General features: G+C 40.7%; 1 protein-coding gene and 2 pseudogenes across 2 annotated transcripts in view; all 3 read right to left on the bottom strand.

Annotated features, from left to right (window-relative positions):
- Window positions 1-21922, bottom strand: part of CDK6 (cyclin dependent kinase 6) — a 226133-nt gene that overhangs the window by 24440 nt on the left and 179771 nt on the right. The window lies entirely within an intron of this gene.
- Window positions 4901-4981, bottom strand: LOC119001003 (uncharacterized; annotated as a pseudogene).
- Window positions 9422-10282, bottom strand: LOC119000946 (rRNA-processing protein FCF1 homolog; annotated as a pseudogene).

Below are 21922 nucleotides of genomic sequence, written 5' to 3'. Positions count from 1 at the left end.
GGACTACATGAGAGAGAGAGACAGACATACAGACAGATAGACACTTCATCCTTTTTTAATTCAAGATTTAGAATTAAAATTAAACCAGAACCCACCAAACCACTTGAGAGTTCTGAAACATTACAAAACTTACAGATTAATATATTAACTGGCTTAATTTCATCTGTGACTAAAGAAGCCTGATTATTAAGATTTACAAAATGTATCACTTCAACAATTATTAAGTATCTACCATTTGCCAGAAATAAACATTTCTCTTAAATATTAATACTTAAAGAATTGCCTCTCCTTCCAGTGCCACCTCTTCCTGTCTCAGTCAGCCCCAGGTGCTAAAACAAACCCCGACAGGGTGGGTGACTAAAACAACAGAAATCCATTTCCCACAATTCTGGAGGCTGAGAAGTCCTGGATAAAGGTGTCTGGTGAGGACTCTGCTTCTGGCCTGCAGACCTGCTGGCTGTGTGCTCACACAGCCGGAAAGGCAAGCTCGCTGATGGGCCTTAATCCTGTTGTGGGACCCCCACCCCCCCTCTTCATGACCTTATCTAACCCTCATCATGTCCCATATGCCCATCTCCAAATACTATCAAATTGGAGTTAGGGCTTCAACATCTGAATCGTTGGGAGGCACAAACATTTAGCCCATAACACTTCCTTCCTCATGTTACTAAATACAGTATCTTTCATACCTTTAAAATTAGAAACCTGGGCAGGAACATTCTTGTCCAATAGGAGCAATAAACATGATTTGTCTCATTCTGTGTCTGGGATCCAAGCGTTTATTTTTATATACTTTCTGCTAAGTTTTCTTGCCAAATTACTCATTCATTACGCCTCCTTTATCTCTTGCTGTCCAATCACACTGCTCAGGGAAGTTCTTAGGGCAGGAAAGAAATGATTATGTATTAACCATTTTCTAAAGTCTGGGTTCCTCAATACATTATTGCACTTTCATTCTCATTCTGACCCTAAAGTCAGACCACTGGCCAAGTGCTAAGTAACTCTGCATTTGAAAGAAAGTTTTAAAAGCAAGGAAAGAAATCTGAGTCAAACCTAAGAAGCACTCCAGCATGGAAGAAGCACTTACATTAACATTACTAACCTCTAGGAAACTGGAGGCAAGTCCAGGGTCGGTGACCACTGTAGAATCACCTGTCTCACTATGGGCAGTAAGCTTCTGCAACAGCTGGGCATCTCAGATTCCATGCCCTGGGGATGCCGTCTTGTCTCTTCAAATAACCACAGAGCTTGGGTGACAGTCCTTCTCCCTTATGGAACTTTCAGCTGTAACACTCCCTGCATTTTAAGTTGGGCTTCGTATTGAAAAACTTTAATGACAAGAGGCTAGAAGATCATTTGGGGCCAGGATGAGGGTGGTGCGTGAAGATAGATGATCAGAGATTACCACGGACACTGGGCAAAATCAGTGTCAAAGATTAATTAATTAGTCGGGCTTCAATTAGTAGCTGGGCTCAGGGCTTATCAATGACCTTCACTCTATCGAAGAAATGTGAACTAAGGACAAGACTTAACGAAACTGGAACCTCACCATCCCTCACAATCAAATCATTCTGTCTCACAGCTCCTAGCCTTTCTTCATACTGTGCCTTGCAGGGATAGAAAGAAAAGCTCTAACAGGGAGGTGGTCCGTGAGTGAGGACCTCAGAGTTCATGTTCCTCAATACTGGCCATCTGGGCGTAGAGCACCCAGGGACTAGGTGACTGACCAGTCCAGTCTGCCCCGGAGAGTTCCAGTCTCAACACTGAAAATCCTGTATCTCGGGAAGCCTCTGTCCCAGGTGAACAGTGACAGCTGGTCACTCTGTGCAGGACACCCAGAGCAAGAGGTTATAAAATAGAAATATCTTTGTTATTTCAAAGGGCTGTTTTGAAAAAACAGTTGAGCATCTTTCAAAACAGCAAGAACAAAAGGTAGCCTGGGCAGACAGGTTCCATTCTCCTTGTTCCTAGTAACTCACTGCTACTATGTAATATAAGAGATTAGACCACTGGCAGTGCCCTCCTTATACCGTAATTCAAGATGTTATTTATCACTCTCTTTTAGCCAAAGACCTTGTAAATGATACACACTACATCTTGCCCAGGGAAAGAGCACAGCCCACAACTTAGTGCACAGTTAAAGTAACAGTCTGGGGACGCGCTTGATCAAAAGAGGCGGCCACCTACCTGCATGTCAAGAATGACAAGGAGGTTCATTTTGTCCGACCTGATTGATTGGTAGTAAGTAACAGGCTGTGAGGTGGGATGAGAATGATTCTGAAGTGCTATCTAGGTACAGTAGCAAAATGCTGAGAGTAATCAGCAACATGGGCCACAGGACACAAACTAGCTACACAGGTCAAGGTGACCCAAGTGACCCAAGTTTTCTCTCTGATAGGCTGACATCAAAGCAATGCACAAAAAGTTAGAAAATGTAAAGGCCTATTTAATGGCGACACACTCCTAAGAGCCAATATTATATACATGATACAACAACAGAAATGTGGCATTCTTTCAATCAAGGAATCCACTAGTCTTGTCTTTAACACAAACATTTTTGCCAAAAAGAGTCTTAAGGACTCTACTGTGGGTGTGTCTTGGATATATAATTATGATTGCCTCTATACTCATGGGCACTCGCTGTTTTCTGCAAACACTTCAATATTGACATGAGCCATCTGTCGGCAAAATGACATTATCCAAGGCTGAAGATTTTAACGCTGATCTGGGGGGGAAATAATCACTAGAAATTTTCTGAAATAGAAGTGTCTGTTGGTTGGAGCGGCTTATTTTTAAAAAAGCAGCTCTGCTCAAAAGGGAACCAAAGTTTCACTCACAGAGTATTACAAATGATCCAAAAGTATCCTCAAATTGATTCATTCAATCATTGGTTAAAAATATTCCAGACGTGTCCTTGGCAGAGGCAACCATACATTGATATTTCTCTCCCTCTCTCCTTCCCTTCCCCTCCAAAGATAAATAAATAAAATAAAATAAGGATTAGAATCTTTAAAAAAAATATTCCAGACAGTGGAAGACTGATCATCTCATTTTTAACCTTTAAAAAACAATCTGCTTAGCCCTGGTCAGCATGGCTCAGTTGGTTGGAGCGCTGTCTTGTGGGCCAAAAGGTCGCAGGTTTGATTCCTGGTTAGGGCCCATACTCAGGTTGTGGGTTTGAGCCCTGGTTGGGGCAGCCAGTCGATGTTTCTTTTCTTTTCAACAATGAAAAAAATGTCCTTGGATGAGGATTAAAAATAATAGTAATAAAAAACACATAAATATTTAGCATATAAACATGCTTAGCGTATAAATATGGGTGCTGGCCCGTGAATGTCAGTGATGCTACCTACAGATGACTCTAGTATTGAGATTAGTGCACCGATCAAAGAGAGGAAGAGAAATACCAGCAGAGCAAGCATGTATTTCCTCAGGATAAAATTTTACTTACTGAACCAGCTGAACTTTTTAAGAGGCTTATTTATTGCATTTATATTTTAAATCATGGGTAGGTACTCTAAAAATAAATTATTTTGCTGATTATAAAATACATATGCATATAGAAAATTTGGAAAATGGAGAGAAGTAATAGCATATACTACTATTTATCACACAACATCAATTCTTTCCTCTCTTTTTTATACAAATGGATAGGATGGTATCTCGAAAGATGTCTTCCAAACAGACTAAGGATGGCATCACACCCCAGAGCAGGATCTGAATCCTGGCTGTACAGGCCTTGACTGAACAAGAACAAGAACAACAACAAAAAAACCACCACAAGAAAGTGGTTAGCAGTCATAACAAAGCTGAGACCAAATATGACTCAAGCCTCTACAAAGAATCAAGGACACACAGGGGTGGGCAAAAGTAGGTTCGCAGTTGTGACTATGTGAAACAGTTTATTCTTATTTATTCATTACTGTATTATTTTCCATAGAAACTGTAAACGTACTTTCGCCCCACCCTGAATTTTAAAAAATTGTTTTCACACACACAATTTTTGTGTGTGTGAAAACAGAAAACAAATAATTTTGTTTTCCTACCCTTCCACCTACCCTCTTAAGGTTTATATCTTATGACAAGGAGCAGTAGTAACTTTCTGCTTTTTTCCCTTTCTGAATGGTAAAGACAACTGCATGACTATAATATTCCTATCTAGCACAGTTTGGGTGGAATCCAGTAATGTGTGATAACTCAACAATTTAGCACAGGAAGCAAAGCCCACAACATTCCTTAGAAATTTCACAGACTATCTAGACAGAACAGACCCATTTGAATGGGATTTTTTCCCCGTGATATTTGAAAAATGCAGTTTTTCATGGTGGACACATCGGGTTTGTGACAGATGCAAATTCAGATACAGGAAAAAAAAAACACAATTAAATGATTCAGACTCTTGCAGTTTGCTCCCACAGCCCTCATCTCCGCCCGGGTCAAACAAAGGAGAGTTGGTGTTTGACAACTGTGGGTGACTCATCAGAGGAAGTTCTTACCATATGGATGTGCTTGTTGGAATAAAGTCGGTTAACAAAGCCCGCCTTTTCTCTCCCCGTGGGCCAATGAGGGTTTCATTTTAGGAAATGGAAGTGTCAGTGTGGACAAACTGTCTTGAAGTATTTATAGCTGAATGTGTACTTGCCTTAAACTGCCTTTGAGCAAAGAATATGTGGATGGAAAACAAGATCTGCATTTATTTCATTGTCCCGTGCCCTCTACACTTGCTCTCCTTGTAAGCCCACTTGGCACTGTGATGTATACAGATGTGATGGGAAAGTGCTAGTACTACCTGGGGTGGTTTCCAATGAATTTTCAGAGCTCTTTATTCATTAAGGGTATTACACTTTTGTCGTACTTATTGCAAACATTTTCTCCAAGATCACCATGTGCTTTTAAAATTTGCGGCATTTTTATTTTTTACACGTTCAGAGAAACTTCTCTAGTAATGAACTATAGAAATGATCCCTGAAAGTAGAGTCTTAGCATTTTTATTTTTTGATGATCAAAAGTCTTCCATTTTTATATAGACAAATATATTAATAATTTTCTTTGTGATATTTATTTATAGACAGAAGGGAAGGGAGGGAGAAGAGAGGAAAAGAAACATCAATGTGTGACTGCCTTTCACGTGCCGCCTATCGGGGACCTGGTCGGAAACCCAGGCACGTGCCCTGACTGTGAATCAAACTAGGAACCCTTTGGTTCAAAGGCCAGTGCTCAATCCACTGAGCCACCAGCCAGGGCTATAGCCTTCTTTATAGTATAGGCCCCAAACATCTGTTTATATCACTCTACAGTTTTGATTTTTACTGGGAATGAGATGGAGGTGCTACCAACTGGAGAAACTGACACTCTTGTCTGAGGTCATAATCCTGACTGTTCTCTGAAATCATGGGCTATCCTAGATTTGAAAAGTAAAAGCAGAAGAAAAAAAGGGGATGGTTTACATTCATAGTGTGAAGACTGTGAACCTCCCAGAAAAACATGTACCCAAAAGCACCGGGGTTAGTAAAAAAGAGAAATAATGTGGTAATAAGTGCCTAGAGTGATGACTCATCACATTGGATCATCCTTGGGAAACTACCTGCTAAGCATAATTTAGCTGTTAAGGTGTTATTTTTGGTACATGATATATTGCTACTTCCTCTTGGGAAAAAAATGATAAACTCTCTTAGCTTCCTAAAACACAAGAAAATGGTCATCCTGGCAGACCAGCCCATCAGGTAACAATATTATTTCTAGAACAGGGGATGGCTGTGTCCCTTGAAGGGACTCTTTATAACGAGACAGAAGCACCTAGCCATGTGTAATGGAAAGAAGGATAAAACAGGAGACAGAAGATCCAGCTCCTAATGCTGGCTCTGTAACTGATTAACAAACTACTGGGTGCAGGCTGGCCTCATAACCTCTGCTCATCTGTTAAAGAACAGATACACCAGCTGCTGTCCACAGATGTGCTTCAAATATAATAAACTATGTAGATGGAGCAGAATTGCTAGAGCTGCTAAGAGTAAAATTAGCTGCTCGGTAAAGGTAATGCCGTCAATCAGTAGCAAATATAATGAACTCACAGTCTTCCAAAGTTACTCATTTTTGCTTATTGCTGTATTACCTTCTATCCCTCCCAACCTCCCTTGATTTCTTTTCCTTGGTTACTTATAGTTAAATATGCAAAAAAAAAAAAAAGTTCAATGCTGCTGTTTTATCCCCATCTCTTGACCAAATCTCTGAATTTAACTTACCTATGATATTCTGCTGTACTATTTTACAAAGATCACTGGGTCAAAAAAACTTTAAACATCATACAGTCAGGAAAATGACAAATACAGGGTGGGACAAAAGTAGGTTTACAGTTGTTCATATGGAAAATAATACAAGAATAAACCCTGTGTTTTGTGTACTCACAACTGTAGTATTTCCTTACAGAGTATCCATGGCAGTAAAGCTAATTAGAGCATCCCTGTCCCCCTCCAACTGAGCTTGAACATGGTCTTTTCCTCATATTGATGAAGAAATCAAGGTCCCGAGAGACCAAATGACTTGCTCAAAGCTTGATATGTACTTTGTTCATTCATTGACTCCTTCAGAGAATATTTGCTGTGTTGGATGCTGTTCTGGATGCCAGGAATATTGTAGTAAATGAAATATATTTCTTCTTTCTAAATACATGAGTAAACTGTTGTTAAAATATGTATTTCCCTGATTCATGGTGAATTTGAACAGTTTTACTCTTATGCTTACTGACTGTTGGTAATGCTTCCGTGAAATTCGACTTCTTAATTTCTAACACAGCCAGATAATTTTGCTTAACGAAATCGGGTAAGAACTATAGGTAAGATATATTTTCCTAATCCTAATAGACAACCCTGAAACATAGGCATTACTCTCCTCATTTTAGAGATGAGGAAGCTGGGGCTTAGGAGAGTTGTATAACATAAACAGACACACTGATGTATGTGGTAAGTGTAGGAGCTGGAATCAATATCGTTTAATCATGATCTTTTTTTAAAAATTTATTTTTATTTTTAAATTTTTTAAAATTTATTTAATTCTTATTCAAGTACAGTTTTCTGTTTTATATTCCCTGCCCTGCCCCCCCAGTGCTCCCCACCTCCCTCCCATTTCCACCCCCCACCTTAATTATTGTCCATGTGTCCTTTACACTTATTCATGTGATAATCATGATTTCTTATTGATACTATTTTTATCAAACATAAATGCAACCTACCACACATTTAAATGCAATTTATCATACCACAGCATATTTAAAAATGTTACAAAATAAATGTTAAGGTCAATCTTTGGCCTTAGTACAAAGTACTTTACTTATGAAACAAATCAATTTATAAGAATGAGGAGGCTGCCCTGGCTGGTATAGCTCAGTGGATTGAGCATGGGCCTGCGAACCACATGATCGCGGTTCGATTCCCAGTCAGGGCACATGCCTCGGTTGCAGGCCAGTTCCCAGCAGGGGACTCACGAGAGGCAACCATACATTGATACTTCTCTCCTCCTCTCCTTCCCTCCCCCTCTAAAAGATAAATAAATAAAATCTTTAAAAAAAAGAATGAGGAGGCTGAGGGCATATGATTCTATCTATGATCTGTTTGCATTACACGTGCTCTAGAGACATACGACTCTATCTGCCGTGTGTTTGGCTTTATACCTATAAGAGAAGGAGACCAAGGGCAAAAGCTTTGTCAGCCAACGCCCCAAACATTTGGTGAAAAAAACCCCCAGTAATAATTCTATTTGGTAAAAATGAATATTAAAAGACTCAATATATATATTAAATGTATATTATAAAATACAGAGTATTAATATTATATACAATATATCATAAAACCTAGAAAGAGAATATAAAGAAAATGGTAAGAGATATGTTATCTATCTACAGGTTATAGGTAATTTTCATCCTCCCTTTGTTTGCTTTTCTGAAGTTTTCTAAATCAAGCGTTCTAAAATTTTGCTAATAAAGTATTTTTAATATGAAAAGTGCAATAAAACTTGTTACAGATGAAAATAAAAATCCAGTTATATGCTGCCATCTCTATAACTTTATGGTCATAGAAAAAGATAACGATGGAGACAAACACTTTTTGAAAAAGCTTTCTGGAATACTTCCTATATACCTGAGATTATGTGGCCACAGTAGGCTGTTAGGTTACAGGAGGTTTCACACACTTAACTAAACTGAAGATCTAAATGTCGGCTTAACATCATACTGAAAAACCGCTTCTGTATTCAGAAAATACCCTACTTACATCTTAGTAATTTTTAATTTTGTATTTATTGATTTTACAGAGAGAGAGAGAGAGAGAGAGAGAGAGAGAAAGAGAGAGCATTCAACAGTTGCTTCTTGTATGTGCCCTGACCAGAGATTGAACCTGCAACCTTGGTATATTGGGATGATTCAGGTCATGTTTTAGATATTAAGTAAATAAATGTTTACTTTCTAATAAAAAGGATAATTACTTCCTCACCATCTAAGCCTTAAATCATCACTGGCTGGCTTGGCATTTTAACTAAGGGACACATTTTCCTTGAAAATGAAATTTAAATTCTTTCAATCTATAAAAGAACTTATGACCACTTATGGCTAGATTAAAACTGTGAAAGAAAGTTGTAGGAAATATATATATGAAAATTTACTCTTAGAGTCATTATTTTAAAGAAATTATGATGATAAAAAACCAGTGTAACCAAAAAACGTTGAGCAGGTAACTTTTCTTCAACATCTTCAGCTATTAATGATAACGGATGCAATTAATCAAGCATCTCTTATAGGACATGGGCTGCTTTATTCTACATGTATAATCTTACTTACTTCTAGCAACACTCTGCTAGGTAAGTATCATTTTCGTTTTGAAAGCAGGAACTGAGGCTTAGAGAGATTAAGATCAAATGTCAAATTATAACACTCTAACACCTACTACTAATAAGCAGTGAACAGTGTATTCCAATGGTACACGCTGAAGGTGACGGCTGATAATCTTATTTTGGGAAAGCAGACAAAAAGTAGGGCTCGAAGTAAATTAAAAAATTTGAACTATGTTCATCTCAGCTAATAAATTAAATCCCTGAAAGCCTACAAAGCATTATGGGTGAAAGTATTTAACATATTTCAAATAATATATTGGTGTAATTTGGTAATAATACACTGCATGCTTTGCTCATAAGATGTATTTTCAGACATTTGTAGCTTAAGCACATAACTTATACATAATTTATTTATTTACTTTTTCTGTGAGCAGTCATCTGATTTGTAAAAAGATATAACAAATTTTAAAATGATATAACATATCATTATCAAAAAATCAAAAAGTGAATGTATTTAAGCACACTCAGCTCATAACAGAGCAAATGGGTGAGTGGAGCAATGACTCATTCTGTAGCGTGTTTAGTAAACAGGCAACAGAGGAAGTTGGTTGAAGGGAAGCAAAGGACTTTGTCTTTTAAGTATTAGAACTGAGGGGCTCCATAACCATGTGGTATCCACTCAGTGTTGTACCTATAGTTAGAAATGTACATGATGGGGACTCCAGGGGTCTTCCTGATTCTTCGTTCAAGGTCTTGGTCAACTGGGGTCACAACATAATATTTGTGCTGAGTCAGTCTCTGTACTAAGCAGTCATCCACATAGGCTGTTTTGTGTGTGTGTGTGGTAATCGTTCAAGTCTTGGCTCCTTGTCGATCTTTAAAACCACTCGATGCTTCTGCCCCAATTTCTCCATTTCAGCCATTACACAGTCAGTTATACGAGGGATGCACTTGGCATTGAGACAGCCCATCACTAACTGCACTAAGTCCAGTTTAGCCTTAATGAGAAACTTGATAAAGTTGGTATCAACCAGGATGTGGTAAGCCAGGCACAGCTGTGTGTTATATTGAAGAAATAAAAGCAGGAAGGGTGTTGGGGGATTTCTCTTTCCTTGAGTGCCCTGGGATCGTTCTTTTCTTTCTTTTTAGGCTTTAATCTATCCTTTTCTTTAAGCCTCTGATCTTTGAGACTAAGCACTTGCTTCATGGTCACATACTTCCTTGTTCTCTTTTGCTTCCCCATGTTCACGCTGCACTCTTGTTTCTTCTGGAATTACAGGCACAATGCTTTTGCCAACTTATATGTACTTTAGATGACTTTGGTTTGGCATACTAAGTCTAAAGACATTTAAATTTAAATTTGATACAGTGACTGAACTGTTCTTCTTTACTAATTTACATATATATTTAGTATACCTTTGGTGTTACTATTTTATTAGTATTGCATTATTTTTTAAATAAATGACTTATTTCTAAAGATAATCCTGGCACCTGAAATAGGAAGGCCTGGGAAGCAGGAAAGTCTGCAGGCTGAGCCTGCAGCAGTTGAGCAACACGATCACGCCAATCCCACGGCCCATCACGGAACAACGTTTCACTGTCTCATGTTTACCTGATCCACTCATTTGAGGCTGAGCTTTCCTGGTACCTTTCCCCACTTGTTTGGGACTTCTGCCAATGCCTAGATAGAAGGACGCTTCAGAGCAAATGTGGGGTTTGCTTCACTGAGTCCTGCTTTGTAAGGCTTGGGCCCAGACAGGCAGCAGGACAACACACCCTGTGTGGACCTCCAGGCTGGGCACAGACCTCAGTCCTGCTCTGCCATCGATCACCTGTGACCCGCAAGGGCTTTGATGACTGAGCCTCAGTTTCTTTAGTCTATTCCTTGCGTGCCCCAAGGAATATCATCTACACACTAAATTATAATAAAAATGCCCACAAAGTAAACAGGTTTTCTGTGCCAGTGCCTGAAAATGTCCTATGACCCCAAGGTTCAACCAGCTATTGGAAACTGATGATATGCAGAAAACTAGAAACTTTTGCTTTTAAACTAGAACCCTGTATTTAATCTACTCTAAGATGCTACTACAACCGATTGTAATTTATATCCTGATTCTAGAAATAATCACATATGAAATTAAGTACATCTTCGAAACACTGAGATACGGTAGAAGAACTGATGGAAATAGCTATTCCTTATTGGGAGGCAGTGAGATGCTTCGGTGCCCTGTGCTCACAGTCTCCTTGATGTTACTCTGGAACTTACGTCTTCTTTCCCTTCGAGATACATTTAACTTTTCAGTTCACTGCATACACATTAACCTCAGCTTTTTTATTTTGAAAGTATAAAATAAACATCTGGGAGCTTTGGTGAACACACATGGAGGGCTGCCAGTTCCAAGTTCTTGAGACAAAAACACAAGTTGGACTTCCAGTCAAGATGGAGGTGTAGGTAAACATGGCTGGCCTCCTCACACAATCAAAGCAAAAATTACAACTACACTATGAGACAAGTATCACCCAGAATCATCAGAAAATCAAACTGTATGGAAGTCTGACAACCAAGGAATTAAAAAAGCCACATTCACCCAGAAGGATAGGAGGGACAGAGACATGGAATGGACAACAGAAGAGGGGGTCCCACAACCACGTGTGGTGGGTAAAAATCAGGAGGGATACCTCGGAAAGAGGGATCCCAGCCCCACACCAGACCACCCAGCCCAGGGTTCCAGTGCCAGGAAGATAAGTCTCCACACTTCTGGCTGTAAAAACCAGTTGGAGTTGAGGCAGTGGAATAAACTGCAGGATTCTCAAGAGTTTCCTCTTAAAGGGCCCACCACAGACTTAGGGCTTATGCAGACTCACTCCCTTTGGGCTTCAGCACCAGGGCAGCAGCTGGAAAGGCACCAGTGGCATAGAGGGAGGCACTGTAGTGTCTGGCATCAGGGCGAGTGCCAGGGGACAGCTCCTCTCGGACAAAACTCCAGAGGCCAGGCAGCAGCATTGTCCCCTCTCTGAGCCCTCCCCAACACAGAGCCACAGAGCAGTGACACCATATCTGAGGCTCCATCAACCTGGGTCACACAGTTGCCCCACCCTGGCGATCACCTAAGGCTCTACCACGTCCAGCTCACCAGTGTGCTTTTCTACAATAGGCCATGCTACTAAGACAGGGAGTCAAAGCAGCTCTACCTAATACACAGAAAAAAACACAGGGAGGCTGCCGAAATGGGGAGACAAAGAAATATGGCCCAAATGAAAGAACAAAACTCCAGAAAAAAGAACTAAACAAAATGGAGATAAGCAATCTATCAGATACAGAGTTTAAAACACTAGTTACTAGGATGCCCCAGAAATTCATTAGGTACTTCAACAGCATAAAAAAGATCTAAGCAGAAATGAAAGTTACACCAAGTGAAATGAAGAAAAAATTTACAGAGAAGCAACAGTAGAGGGGATGAAGCCGAGAATCCATGTCTTAAACACAAGGAGGCAAAAAATAACCAGTCAGAACAACTAGAAGAAAAAAGAACCCCCCCCAAAATGAGGATAGGCTAAGGAGCCTCTGGGACAACTTCAAACATACCAACGTTCAAATCATAGGGGTGCTGGAAGAAGAGAAAGAGCAAGAAATTAAAAACCTATTTGAAAGAACAACGAAAGAAAACTTCCCTAATTTGGTGAAGAAAATAGAAATACAAGTCCAAGAACCACAGAGAGTCCCAAACAAGATGGACCCAAAGAGGACCAAAACAAGACACATCGTAAGTAAAATGCCAAAGGTAAGAGAATCTTAAAAGCAGCAAGAGAAAAGCAGATAATTAGCTACAAAGAAGTTCCCATAAGACTGTCAACTGACTTCTCAAAAGAAACTTTGCAGACTAGAAGGGACTGGCAAGAAGCATTCAAAGTGAATGCAAAGACCTACAACCTAGATTACTGTACCAAGAAAAGCTACTATTTAGAATGGGAGGGCAGATAAAGTATTTCCTAGACAAGGTAAAGCTAAAGGGATTCATGATCACCAAGGCATTATTATATGAAATGTTAAAGGGACTTATTTAAGAAAAAGAAGACGGTCAAAACTATGGCCATTAAAATAGCAATAAATTCACAACTATCTCCAATTGAATCTAAAAAGCAAGCTAAGCAAACAAGTAGAAACAGAATCATAAATATGGAGATCATATGGAGGATTATCAGTTGAGAGGAGGAAGGGAAAGAATGGGGGGAACGGTGCAGGGATGAAGAAGTACAAACTGGTAGGTACAGAATAGACAGGGGCAGTATGCTCTCACTATACTGTTAAGAACAGTATCGGAAATGGAGAAGCCAGAGAACCTACATATGCATGACCCATGGACACGAATTAAGGAAGGAGATTGCTGGAGGGAATAGGGCTAAGAGGGCAGAGGAGGGCAAAGGGGGAAAAACTGGGACAACTGTAATGAGCATAATCAATACAAATATATTTTAGAAAAGTAATTGACAACAATATTGAAGAACTACCTTTTGTAAAGATTTCAAGCTCAAACCACCCCCACTCCAAAACTGAAAAACAATCCCTTCCCACCAGCAAACTGGAGTCCCTGATTGCTAAGCACGTCTCAGCTACAATACACATTTTTTGATAACTGATGACTGGTGGCAACATTACTAAACATTTGTTCTGAAAAATTCAGTAAAGAGGATTATGGGGTACACTCTTTTGACATATCCGGTGACCGGACCCCCAGCTTCCTTTGTGCAGTAATGGTCTGAGAAGCACGCTAGGAAGTTGAAAGAAAAAACTTCACTTCAGTTCAACTCCAGTCATGCTCTTCCCTTAAGACAAGCTTTCTTGCTCAGCAGTATTACTGGAGCGCTCGGTACTTAAAGGCTTCCTGTTCTCACTGGAAAATTGGAGTCAATGGCTGAGGCACCACCACACTATCCTCATCCCTAACGATCACAACAGGCTGTGCAGGCTAAACCGCCTTGTACAATTTCCTTTGTCTCCCCCTCCCTTTCTGTAATTTTTTTTGTTGTCTCGTTGTTATGGGTAGTGACAGTTTCTGGTTTCTTTCGTTTATCAACGGTTTCCTTTACCACAGCCTCTATTCCTCCTGCTGGAAGCCTGGCACGACTGGAAGCTGGAAGAAAAACCACAACTGAATAGCCTGGCACTTACTTTAACAGTCATTTCCAACCACAGATTAATACTATTACTGGATTTGACTAACGGCCCTCAATCAGCCCAACTGTCATCACTTGAGAACATATGAGGCAGTGAAAGCCAAAGGGGAAAATATAAGCAAATCCAAATCATGGTATAATTTTCTGATTTCTCATCTTTTGTATGCAAAGGTGCCTCTCTGAATATCCTCTTCTTGGTTTTCCTTAATAATCTGTGTAATGTATGGATCAGGTGATAATATCCCCCTGCTTCAACTAGTTGGAGGCTTAAGTCAGCCGCTAGGGGCTGCCCCAGGCACCAGTCAGCGTAAGAGGGCAAACTGCTCTGCGGCTCGGGGAGCAAGCATGTGCCCCGCACCTGGCCCCGTTCCTCTTTGGAAACTGCACTGGGCGTTGGTGTGGAAGCACACTGAGAACCCCGCACCAAAGTCCGCATGGAGGAGGCCCTCTTGGAGGCTCTGTGTTGATACCAGTGGTGTTCAGTGCTAGCCCACTTCGATTAGGAACCAGGCTTTCCTCTTCATCATTTACATTGTTGACGCAGCAGACTCCTAACTCTGGGTGTTTTACAGACATTAATCTCAGTCTTCCTCCTTCAAACTGTAATGAAAGGCATTTGTTCAATATACCACTGGTGGGAAAATAGAGTAGAAAAATCTCCCTAAAGGGCAATTTAATTCCATCTATCAAAGGCTTTATGGCTTTGAATATTCTTTACCTCCCTATTCCTCAGGAACACAGTCCTTAAGATTAAGACTAATTAGTCTTAAGGACTGTGCTCCTAGACAGTCGTGGGAATGAAGAACTTAGATACAGGGATATACATCAAAATCTTGCTTTAAAAATCCTCGCAAATTTCATTAATTCAATAAATATCTACTATGCCTACTATGTGCTGGAAAATATTTAAATACAAATAAATATGGCCACAATATATTTTTATACGAGAAAAGCAGGTTGTGAAAAAGTATGAGCTCATTTTTAGAAGAAAATCAAAACAGTATAATGCATAGGAAATACAGCTGAAAGAAACTAGTTAAGCCATTAATAATGGTCATCTCCTGGTCACTGGCTTATGGTTTATTTCCCTTTCTTCTTACTTTTTTTTTTTAAAACGAAGTATCTGATAGAGAGCTATTTTGAGATTAAAGAAATCTCCTGGTCTGTGGGAAATGTTCACACATAATTTTAGCACGCACTGATGATTTTTTTAACATTATCTTTCATTCTATAGTTATTCTTGGCATTCTACTGTAATAAAGAGCTTCCTCTTCTCTCCTCTTTATCTTTTTAAATCAGTATGGACTCACAGATTTTTACTTTACCAAATGGGTTATAACCCATTACTATAATTATGAATTCTGATACTCAAATTGTCTCAGATTTGCCTAGTGGACCCTTCAAACTAAATTCTGTGCCCTTTTGATAAGTTCCCATTACTATATTTTTAAACATTTTCTTACTTGCTCTAGGCTTGTCTTATACTCTTTACTCATATTTCAAAAAATAACCTATAATAACTATGTATTACTTTTGTTAAGTGAAAATCTTTCTAATACATACTTCATAATACATACTATTTTATTTTATTTGATTTGATTTTTTAAGATTTTATGTATTTATTTTTAGAGAGCAGGGAAGGGAGAGAGAAAGAGAGGGAGAGAAACATCCGTTGGTTACCCCTCATATGTGCCCCAATGGGGGACAGAGCCCACAGCCCAGGCATGAGCCCTGCCTGACTAGGATTTGGACCAGCGACCTTTTGCTTTGCAGGATGATACCTAACCAACTGAGCCACATCAGCCAGGGCTATATGCTATTTTAAAGTACATCTCATTTGAAGTGTAAGGTTTAGTAATAAATTATAAAGTTAAAAAAATCCAGATTGCTGACCCTGCTTGGCTCAGAAATATGAAAATAAATGGAGCTCCTTTTTGGAGTGCCAACTGAGATGGGAGAGGAGGGCATCTGCCTTGCAAATCTGTGTGAAAGGCAGTTATGTCCAGTAAGATCATTAAATGCATGTCACTGCTCTTTTCTTGATTAAAACCAGTGAGCCAGCCACACAAACCCAGATACAGAAGGGAACAGTTCAAGTACATTCTGTTCAATTAATGTCTCATAGCCAAATGTGTTCTGTTTCCCCCCTCTCAGAAAACTGCATAGAAGAATGGTGAGACAAAATCGTTTTCATCTGTGATTGAGTTTCTTCCTGCTGACTGTTTGGAGTTTCCCTATGAGCTGGTATGAGGCACTTCTTCCTGTGGCTCAGAGCAAGACTCTGTGAGAGTCAACACAGAGTGGGGATGACTGTACTCCTGATTCTGCAAGGGACTAGGGAAAGCAGAACAGGAGCCATTCATCTGTCATGGAGTTAGTGGACCCCTTCCTCCACAGTGCCCTGCTCGGTGTCTCTAATCTTACTAGATGACTTCACTGACGCTCACTGTATGCTCTGCCTCTGGCCAGACTGACTCTAGGATCAGTTCTAGCCTTTGTGGCGACTGTGGTGGGGTGGAGAGGAAGAGACCTAAGGAGCTCTGCGACGATTAGTCATTTCTTAAGTACTGAGTCATTTGGCCATACCGCCCAGTCGACTGTGACCTAAGTTCATAATTCGTGCTCTAGGCATAAGGTTCTGCCTAGAATCCCATCCCAGTACTCCAAGTCATAAGCTTTTTGACTCTGCATTCTCCTAGTGCTTGATATTACCTCTGACAAAAAGACACTCTTTATTCTGCTCTAGAAAAATGATGCGCCACGGCACTCTAACAATGTGAACAATAACAGTGGCTAAGTTTTACTAAGCATATGCAATGCAAATGCAAAGCTCGGTGCTTTACATATGCTGTTTTATTTAAACTCAGATGCGCACAGAGTGGGAGAGCTATATTAATGCCCTCATTTTACGGTTCAGCCAACTAAAGTTGAGAAATGGTTAATAATGAGTCACCATTACCCAGCTAAGAAGTGAGGGAGCCAGAACTGGGCGCCTCAAAGCCAGGTCTTGAAACCACTTCACTGTATTACGTCTTTCAGATATGACTATGGAACTGTTAATGAACTTGAGACTCTGACTGAACAAAAATTCCAGTTTTTCAAAAAAAATTAATGAATGGAAACCACCCCGGTAAGCTGATATTGAGGCCAAGTAAAGTTTGTTCTTTGGCTGAATCTGAGAAAAGAGAGAGGTGATCTCAAGGAATTACGAGTCTATAAGAACACAGAACAAGTTTGCCATATAGCATCTCAGTAGTTCATCCATTCCTTCAGCGCACTCGGGGTGTGTGATCTCTTCACTGTGCGGAGTGCGGGGAATACAAAAGTGATAGGACTGATGAGGTCCCTCACCTTATACGGCTTACAGTCTAGGTAGAGAAAAGAAGAACAATCGCTAAATAAGTGTGAGTGTCATGCAGAAAATAAGATGCTCTGATGAAGAATAATCATGGAGTGGTCAAAAAAAGCCTCTCCAAGGAAGTAACATTTAAACAAAAGGAAGACACAGAAGAGGCAGAGCTGATGAGGTCCATTCATTTCTTTTCCATCTTTGGTAATAGCTGGAATTTGAGTACTGTTTTTTAATGCTCATCTGAGGACATGCTTATTGATTTTAGAGACAAGGGAAGGGAGGGAGGAAGATGGTAGAAACCTCAATGTGAGAGAAAGATATCTACCAGTTGCCTCTCAAGTGAGCTCCCACTAGGGACTGAACCTGCAATCTGGGTATGTGCCCTGACTGGGAATTGAACCTGCGACTTGAATCTCTGACTTTTTGGTTTATGGGATGATGCTCCAACCATCTGAGCCACACTGCCCAGGGCTGAATTCCAGTACTTTTCAAGGGCACTTTACAACTTGGGTTCTGTTAAGCAGGCCAACCACTACTTTACAATCCATGTGTATTTTTCACTAATGCTTTTTCCACCCAGTTCAACAACATAAATATGACATGGACACGATTTTACTATTCAGTCTAAGACTGTCCTATTTTTTAAAAAAAACAAAACAGAAAGTCACTTCAGAATCAGGGATAAGAGGAAAAAGCTCTCTGTGTTCTGTAGGGGTCATCCAAGTGTACTATTTGTTTTCCCCCTGCAGAACAGTCCTATCAGCTTTAGTAAAGATGACGAAAGAAAAGAAATGGGCCCAGAGGGAGAGCAAAAGGCAAAAGCAAAATTGGGTCCAGTTTTTTTTCTACGAACGCCGTCTGTGCCGTGGTCAGATGTGGTACTCAACCCCAGAAGCCTTTGAACCAACACTGGTGAGTTCTGACACATTTTATATTTCCGAAAATGATAATTTCATTATCGCACAAGCAGAGATTTTGGAGAGTCTGCTGGAATCAACAACATGGAAGACCGAGGGGCCTTCTTCATTGGTCTAACCGGATGTTCTCTAGGAGAAGGCGAGCTCCCTAAGAATATGTGGGGCTGGGACCACAGACCATGTATGGCCAAGGAGAGAATACTTTTGATGTGCACAGCATTGAAATTATGGCGATTTCCTTATGTCCAAAGACTGCAACAAAACTACTGTGTATTCTGAGGCCCTCCACTCTGGGACTCCCAGAAGTCTATTTTTTTCTCCATCATAATATTTCCTGTAACTATTGAATAATTAACCTTAATGACTAATCTCATCTCACAGTAAAAAGGCTTGTGAAATCTGCTCCTGATGCATATAGTAAGTGCAGAAGGACACATTAAGTAATGTGTGCAGTCGGAGAAGGCCAAAATTTCTTTCCTGAGGCCTGGTCTGCCCTGAGAAGAGGGAATAAAGCCAATACTCTAATGAGTGGGGCAGCCACTTTATTGTTTCACAACCATCCAGGCCCAGAGGTTTCTTCTTTGCACACAGAAGTGACAGGGACCAGCATGCTCTCCTGCTCTCCTTTGCCTGCCAGTGGAACTCCACACCAACTGACCGAAGCTGTCACCACCCGGGGCTGCCAATGTGGGCCTCCAGATTGGAAGGCCACTGGGTCAGATGTGTGGCCTGGCGCTGGGCCGCCACCCCGCTGCATATCCAAAGAGGCCAGCAGCCAGGCAGAGCCCTCTCTGTCATAGCTTGGCCACCTGTCTTCGAGGGAAGACAAATCCCATTTCATGAGTTTTGGCACGGTAAGCAAACTGTCTAACCCTGTATCCAAAAGCACTTGAGCGGTACAAGGAAAAGAGGAGAAAAGTGCAGACCCCAAGTGTGGATGTAAAAGTGGATTTCTTTGGGGATGAGCCTGCTGGCTAATTTGGTTTGGATTCTATGGTGTTTGCACCCAGCTTTCATCAGTCTTAAGCTGTGTTTCTCAGGCTTTTAAGATAATTCTCTTAATGAAGTAATGCCATGCCAAAGCAATGGCATCACAGGGCTTTGCCCTTTCCTGCTTCTTAAATGCCATCGAAACCTTCATTCCCCAATGTACTCATACAGGAAAAAAGATGGGGCTTATCTTATTTTTAAGCTATTGTGTTACCAGCATTTCAATGGCACAAGAAGATAAGTAAGTACATGCTTGCAAAATAAGGCCTGACCCAAGTCTCACCTGAGAGGCAGTTTGTATCTTGCTGAGTGCACACGATAGTAAGATTTCAAACTCATCAGAAATCGTGGTTCAATCCAGAAGTGTGCTTGTACAACAGGGAGTGCTCCTGATGACTTCGCAGTGAAGCCACCGTCACAAACAGGATTTCCTAGAGCGGTCTTAGGGCAAGGAAGCTTCGTTTTAACTTTGGCCCTGCCATCTGGGTAGCCCTGCTGCTCCTCCCCTACTGTAAACAGGTGGTTGGAAGGGAGGAGGAACTCTCCTTCCCATTGTTTCTCAGGCCTCTCACTTCCCTTTAATCTCTGGTAATAGCTGGAATTTACAGGAACACTGCATGAACTTCCAAGTCCTTTCTTCAGAGTTTATTTGCTTCATGGAGGCCCCTGAGAAGGGCTCCATCTTTCGGCCTCCCTCATCCCAGCCACAGCTGCCCAAAGGTGTGGTATTAGCACTCTCCACTGTTAAACTGAATGGAAAGAGAGCCACAAAGACTTGTGTGCAGTTCTCACAGTCCAACAGTGACTGTGCATAAAACACTACTTCCCAATAGATACCTTCCACTCCAGCCAGGTGTTCCTTTTCCAAGACTACAAAGCTATTTCTATGGCTTGTCTCATAAAGTTCTTGTTAAAAATCCGATCAAATATCTCCAAAACCCAGCTCAGGACCAACCTCATGATTTTCTGTTATTCTAGTCCAGTTTGGAGTAATACTGAAGTTTTCTAAGCTCTTGTAGTATTTAAATCTGTGGAGTGCTATGGAGTGCTCCATAGCTTAGCACTCCATACGCACAGTCTAATACCACTTGCTAATTGTTACCTGCTAGCTCATCATGTCCAGTTTTTATATTTTCTCATGCAGGTTACAACCTCCTGAGGTCCTGGCCACAGACCTTGGTGAAAAGTAGTTTTTCATTTCTTTGCCATCTCCCCCATTACCCAGAATAATCTTAACCAATTGGTAGGTTTTTCAAAGAACATCTGAAAAACCATAAGAGCTCCTGGTTTCAGTCAGTTTATTTCCTATGATGCAAGTGTGTTGAATCCATAAGTACAGACATTAGAGTGCTCTAAAGGAATAATGTTAGGATTAGTATCTATTTAATATGTCATTTCAATGAGTAAAATAATGTAACATCTCTAAATGTAAAATTAAGTGCTTTCTGGGAAAATAAAAAAAATTAATGGAAGAAAAACTTCTGAGATTGTGTCTATAGGGAGAAATATGGAGAAACTGTTTTGAGGAAGGCAAGGGCCAAATAACGCATTTGGCCCATTTTACGCCAAAGCTACCTGAGCTACAGGCTGCAACGTGTTCATTCATTCATTACTAATTTACTCAGTGCCCACTCATGCTGTGCTCTGTTGGATACTAGGTACACAGTGGTGAGCAAAATAAAGATGGCCCATAGCTTCATGAGTAATGGGACCAACAGGTTTTAAGATAGAAAATACTATAGTAATAAATACGTAATTGCAAACTGTGGTTTTAACTGCCATGGAGGAAAAGAACGAAGTGCCGCTGCAGTGAATACCAGGGGGTTCTGACTTTATTTTGGGTTAGAGAAGACCTCTTCAAGGAAACACATTTAAGACAGTATTTGAAGGGTGACATGGAGCAGTCAGGAGGTGAACTGGGGGGCAGGTGGGGAATGTTCCAGGCAGAGGACTCCGGGAATCACCGTGGGAAGTCTCTTGAAGGCACTGATATAATTGCTGTGTCTGCAGGGCAAAGCCAATATACTTACAAATCCCAAAAGAAAGGACAGAGAAAATTTGTTCGCTTCTTCAACAAATACTTATTGAATGCAGAGCATGTGCCAGATATGGTCCCATGCCCTTGAGATAGGATGCAGGGGACAGCTGCTCCAGTTTTGCATGGGTACCTCGTGTTTTTGCACAGGTACCTTGTATTTTCACACCTGTAGTGAGCAGAGGCAGTGATGGTTTTTGGCCTGGACTAGATTTGCAAGGTAACAGCCTTGAATGATAGAGACAGTGTCTCCCTCTAGAGTCCCACCATGCTTGTTTACTCTTCAACATCATAATGTCTCCTGTTGGGGCAAAGGTCAGGCGGACATACTGCTCATTAGACAAGAGTCAGGTTCCCCAAGCTCAAGATTTATTTTCTGTAACAAACCTGTTGTGTGTGTAGGTGTCCACTAGCCTTCTTCTTGTTTCCCTACTGGAACTGGGGATCTGGGAACTGGAGTGCATGCCGACACTCCAGCTAGTACTACTGTCGCGAGTCATACAAGATCTTCTGTGTCTAACCCAGGAGTCTCGTGTCTTCCCCTTGCATCTGTGAAGCTGCGGCAAGCTAACGTGTTAGCTTGCAAGTAGGATAAAATCTCAGATCCCTCACAGTTCTTGGAATCAGTCAACT

This window comes from Sturnira hondurensis, unplaced genomic scaffold (genome assembly GCF_014824575.4).
Source record: "Sturnira hondurensis isolate 20B ecotype Veracruz unplaced genomic scaffold, ASM1482457v3 Scaffold0016462, whole genome shotgun sequence".
NCBI classification, from domain to species: domain Eukaryota; kingdom Metazoa; phylum Chordata; class Mammalia; order Chiroptera; family Phyllostomidae; genus Sturnira; species Sturnira hondurensis.
Note: the sequence above shows the minus strand (reverse complement) of the source record. Positions and strands in the feature narration are given on the sequence as shown.